Source organism: Frankliniella occidentalis, unplaced genomic scaffold (genome assembly GCF_000697945.3).
Source record: "Frankliniella occidentalis isolate FOCC.00 unplaced genomic scaffold, Focc_3.1 Scaffold11, whole genome shotgun sequence".
Taxonomy (NCBI): domain Eukaryota; kingdom Metazoa; phylum Arthropoda; class Insecta; order Thysanoptera; family Thripidae; genus Frankliniella; species Frankliniella occidentalis.
The window spans coordinates 2848097-2853794 of record NW_026267141.1 but is presented as its reverse complement, the minus strand read 5'-3'; the positions used below and the strand labels follow the sequence as shown (position 1 = coordinate 2853794).

Here is a 5698-nt window from a genome sequence, read left to right as displayed (position 1 = left end):
GGAGGGGGGGAGGGGGCTGCCCCCTTCCAGTCACGGTACAGGACTTGTGTCTGCCCGCCCCGCCCCGCCCCGATAGCTTCGTGGAGGTCCTGCCGTCCAGTACAGTCCGACACGGGCTAGCACGGGGTGGCGGCCGAACGGGCTGTATACACTGCGAGCAACAAGATCAAACTGGAATTTCCGGTCATTATGGCGTGCCTTTTCATGCCTGACTACAAAAGTACCAAGAAAAGGCAGCTTAGGGTGATCCCTCTCTAAACGCCGGAATAATGAATGCCATTGCAATGATGAGATACCATGACAGAAGGTATGCAACCTGGCTTTAAAAAGAGTTAAGGGGCTCAGAGTAAAATATCATCTAGTTGTTTTAGTGGAGATAGTACCTACACCACTATTCGGTTAAAAATATTAATGCGGTAGCAAACTTTTTTGAATGGGAACCATACGTGCAACACTCAAATCAATGTCACCAATTAACCTGTCGAGGAGGGCATTAGTGATGGTAACACAATAACACAATAACCAGATCCAACAACTTTTACTTCTCGTATATGAATTATTTTTGACTTGGAATTGGAATGTAAATTTAAAAACTAACGATGGATAGTAGTAATATTTGCTGGAATGCTTTTGAATGGACATTTGAATGGAAATCAAAGAGCTCAGAGTGCAGATAATACTTTGGAATGTAAATTTCATTTAAAATAGCACATTATTCTAACAAGTAAATAATCGAGAAATTCAAAATTTGTTGGACAAAAAGGTTTTGTGAGAAGCATACCAATACAGATCACTTACCTGAAGTGCTGTGTCAAACTACAGTCTATGAAGACGCGGACGACTGCGGAAAGGCAAAGAACATCGTTCGAATCCGCAAAAGAGGATGACATCGAACTCTGCATATGATTCAGACACACCAAATGGACCGGATGACTTGGAGCTGTTATAACCTCAATCAGGTGTGCACAGCCGACAGCAGTCTCTCAACACTTCGATAGCGCGAACCACGAAACATGACACAAACACCACAAAACTTTTGACAGTTAGGTACGGAAGTAAACGTCGACGTACATTCACGCGATTCACGCTTTTACGATACATTTCTCGAGCAGCGACCCCGGTTGTCGGCTTCGGACGCGACTGATCTGATCTTGTCGTTGTTTTGCCTTCGCTGCCTGGCGCCCGTCGTGTTTTTCAACTAGAGCCCTGCCGAGAGGCTTCTCTGTATGGCAAATTCTTAGATCCGGCTGGGAGCCTGGGGTGCGATGATCGGAGAGCTCACGGTGAGCTCACTTGAAAAACGTTGTCAGAACGTTACCACCCCCACCCTATTTTGTGCGGTTTAGAAGGTGGCCTAGAAAGCGCAACCCGTGAGTTCACGGTCAGCTCACCGTGAGCTCTCCAATCACACCCCTGCGGAGGGGGACTCAGCAGCAATCTTCAACCGCGGTTTTCGGTTGAAAATTAACTATTATTACTATTTTTCATCACGGCCAGTGTGTTTCCAAGGTGATGTTTTGATGTTACTGCGGGGGATACACAGCCGGGGGAGGGTGAGTCTGTGGGCGCGGGGCCCTTCTGCTGGAGCTGCGCGGAGCTGGAGGCTGACGTTCTCGTCCGGAGGATTGGTGATCGTGTCGGGATAAGGCCGCCGTAGATCCAACGCGATCCAAATACGAGCCCGGCCGGGGCTTGACGGGCCCCCCCCCCCCCAGCCGGCCTCCAGCAGGGCTCCGGGGGCACCCGCACTCACGGGGGCGCCGTCACTCACGCAGTTCGATCTATCGATCTCGACGCGCACCGCACGCCGGCTATCGAGTTTCCTTGGCGACGTAACAAAAGCCGTGGGGTCCGACCTGAAACCGTTTGGCCGCGACCTCGTGTTTCTGAAAGGGACGTTCGTCGGCCCGTACCCAAAACTAGCGAGTAATTTTTCCCACAAACTAGCCTACAAGCACATCACAGACGACTGCAATTCTGGACCTCTTTCACTCTTACTGTTGTGTGCGAAAAGACTAAACTTTCAAAATCAAGAAAGCTGCGCGCTCTTTCTTTCAGTGTGGTCGAGGATGGTGTTCGAAAGATGAGGGGGAGGAGGAGGGAGGAGCGACGCTGGGGCGCCAGCAGTCTGCTCCCTGGTGCCGCGTCCCCCGGCCTGCGGGGCGCATCGTGTGTGTGTGTGTGTGTGTGTATGTGTGTGTGTGTGTGCGCGTGTAGGCGGGGCTCCAATACAACAAAGATGCGGGTCGGGTCGGCGGAGGAGCAGAACAACCAGGCGTCCATGTTGGTACAGAACCCTCCCCCCAGCCTCCCCTCCTCCCCTCTCCCCGCTATCGCCCCCGCTGGGATCCTTTCCGCTTGTCCGACCCTTAGCCAACCGCCCGGCCCGGAGGGCCTCCCCTTTCCCTCCCTGTCCCCTCCCTCGATACTTTCATCTAGCTCAGCCTGTTCAACATCCTGCCTATCTCGAGATTCACCAAGCGGAGAGGGAGGCAGGGGCGAGGCGGGGCGAGGAGACGAGACTGCTACTTTGCGATTCACGGAGGGATGGGGCGAGAGAAAGCGATACAGGAAGGGGAGTGGCAGGAGGAGGATGGGGACGGGGATAGCGCGGGTGGATGAGGACGAGAGAGGGCGGGGGGAGTGTTTTTGGAGGGGTAGAAGTGATAGAGAGGAGGACAGAGCAGTTATTCGCTGCGCGGACGAGGAAGAGGACGAGTATGGGGTACCTATTCCAGAGAATCCCGAGGCCGGATGTAACAAATAAAATAGTGAAATGGTGGAGTTAGGACGAAGGCACTCAACACGCAGCGTGCAGTGCGATAAGGGCGAGGGCAGAGAACGAGTAGTGCGATGGAGACACACACAAGCAGTCATGGGTCCAGGACGAGGCAGAGGACGGGGAAAAGGACGACGCGGGTATGCGAGGGAGTCCTCCGAGGGAGGCGATGGGGAGGACGACGGCCCCGCAGCTCGTCGATAAACCCGTAACGGCGCAGCTCGGCGTCAGTAATGCCGTAATTAGGGAGAAATTGATACAACAGAGTTTCGAACAAGAGAGGGGAGGAATTCGAGCAGAAGAGCGGGAGGAGAGGGGAACGGGGGCCTTCAAGTGCGTCCCAGCGGCAGTGGCAGCAACAACAACATCACTTTTAGAAGTTGCACGCAACTTTCGGCCAGGCTCGACAGCTCCGCGCGCGGGTGCCACCGTCAGCGGCAGTCGCCTCCACGCAGGAAGGGACGAGAAGGAAATGGTGAAAAACAGATGGAGACTAAGTTTTTGATTGAGAAGGCGAGCGGGGACAGGAAGTGGGGGAGGGGGGTATATGTGTGTTGCACACAGTTTTCAGCGACGCAGGGGTTCTTTATAACGACCGAAAACACGATCGGTATTCTTGCAGTGTATAGACTTGACTTCACACAGGTCGAAAACTCCGTCTGCAACATCTGGCTGGATGTGTGGCAATACCAAAGAAACGAATCCCCCTGTTTTGCTGAAGTGGAGTCGGCCGAAGCCGGAGGGTGTTCTTTGAAGCCGCCTCACCACCCCTGCCCGCTGGCTGCACCCGCCTCGCCAGCCCTCCAGCACCACCATCATCGGGAACCATCGGGAGCCATCGGGGATCCATTGGAGCAGCCATTTCTTCTCAATTCGGATCCACTCTCTTTGGCATTTATTTGGGGGGAAGGGGGGGGGGGTAGTGGTGGTTGAGGTGTCGATGCTGATGGCTGGAAAAGTTGTAGAATAGGTGTTATGTGCGTAACACCAAGATTTGATCTTTTTCCTTCTAGCAGTGTGCCTCGGCGACGAGGACGACGTCGACGCTGTCGTGGCAGGCGCGGGCGTCGCGCGCGCGCGCGCGCGCTGTCGAGCTCTGCGCTGTTGACGCCGCGGCCGCCACGGCGTCCGCTGGTTGGCATCACAGTGCCAGCTAAAAGCCCGCGCCGCACGCCGAACGGCGGCAGCAGCAGCACGGCAGCTAGGAGAGTGACTAATGATTTTCAACCCTTCGGTCCCGTCCCCGCCCGTCCCCGCCCGTCCCCGCCCGTCCCCGCCCGTCCCCGCCCGCTCGCACGCCGCCGCGCCGAGCCGCGGAGCCGCAATGCTATAAAAGCTGTCTGCCGCCGTCCTCGGCAACCCGCGGCCCGCGGAGGCAGGGGCGGATCCAGTGCTGGGGTTGTTCATTTCCTTTATTCAGGGGCCCTCGCCGAGATGACAGCGAAGCTGACAGAGCTGCGGGTGAGGACACTCTTTAAAAAAAACTTCACAAAATTTTGAAAGTGTTTACTAATATTTTTGCTACAAAATTTTAGTTTTGCAAGAGACATAAGTACTATGTATCCGGAATGCAAAACACAAAAATTGTATTTTTCACGGAATTTGCAGTTGCTTGCTGATCAGCCTGCAGTCGCCTCTACCGTAGGAGATTATGCAGCCGAAGCCTGATGATGGCGAGCCTAAATGAATGGCCCGACGTATGAAAGCTGATCGACCTGCTGGAGTGAGTCTTTGTCGCTGCTCCTCCACCAGGGGCTGCCGGGACTGTGAGTGAGACAAATAGACAGACTTGGCGCCGCCGGGCGGCATCCGCTCGCTTAACGATTTGGACTTTATTAACCACTAGGTCGTAGGGAATCACAACGTCGCTGATCTGTGAGAATATCACTAGTTGACAGTTTTAGCTTCAACTCGATAGCGCGCGGCTGAACTGCGTGCCTTACTTAGTCTGAGTTGTCGAACTCCCTCTTTTAAAGTATGCACAAGATTGCCATAGGATTGCCTGCATGGTAGAAACAATGTCTCATTTTTTTGAGGAAAAGGGGAAAACTTTGAGGAACTCCAGTGTTGGAGGAAAGAGTCCTCCAATCTCGCATCAGAAGGGAAAGGGCCTAGCGCGACACTCGGGCGCTCGGGTACACGGACACCATTCCAGCAGTGCCAAAGAAAATAGTTTTCTGGTCTCCGCTTGGCTCTATTTTAGTATCAAGAGTAAAAGCTAGCTGACACCTTAAAATTCCTTACATATTCTTTATGTTTAGTGAAAAGGTATCTAAGGTATCATCTGCTAAAAACATCGCAGATTGCGAGGGCAGGTCCAACAGGTGTACACCAGATTGAGTATGTGACCCGCTCGAGAACAACAAAACCGGGCAAAAGTCGGTGGCTTTCCATGCAGAAATAATTGAGAGTCACGGTTTCAGCAAGAACCAACCACACGAATACCTCTGGGATGGGCGGCATGTGGCACGTCGCTCTGTGCCCCTGGGCGGGGACGAGGTCGGCTGCAGTGCTTCTACCGGAGTGCGGTGCGACCGCGCGGGAACACTTTTATCTGCCTGTCCAGACGGAAAGTTGGCCCCTTGGGAGGCTTTTTTAAAGGAGGCGGAGAATTTTTGACGTCTTTACTCATCTTTGCCGACCTCAGAGTCTTTCCCATACTGCCGACAAACCGACGGTATCTTTGGAAATTGTCACAGGGGCAATGTTGACGACGTTCGTTTCTTTCATTGTTTAACTAAAACGTTACGGTTTGGCCAGTAATCTTTCTACTCTGTTATTATTGTGGCTACAATTTTCGTCGTTTCTCCCCATGTGATATGACCTATGGTAGGACTGGGTGCCTTGGTCCGAGCCGTCTTGGCTTCTCTCCCTCCCTCTCCTTTTTTTTGAAATTACTTTTGTTGTGTGGAATACGCG

At 53.3% G+C, this 5698-nt stretch overlaps 1 protein-coding gene across 1 annotated transcript in view; it reads right to left on the bottom strand.

Annotated features, from left to right (window-relative positions):
* The window catches only part of LOC127752360 (homeobox protein lin-39-like), a 53342-nt gene extending 52214 nt beyond the window's left edge, over positions 1 to 1128 (bottom strand). Inside the window, exon 1 of the mRNA XM_052277571.1 lies at positions 799 to 1128. The gene's annotated coding sequence lies outside the window, so the exon portion shown is untranslated. The remainder of the gene's footprint in view (positions 1 to 798) is intronic.
* Between the last annotated feature and the right edge of the window lie 4570 nt (positions 1129 to 5698).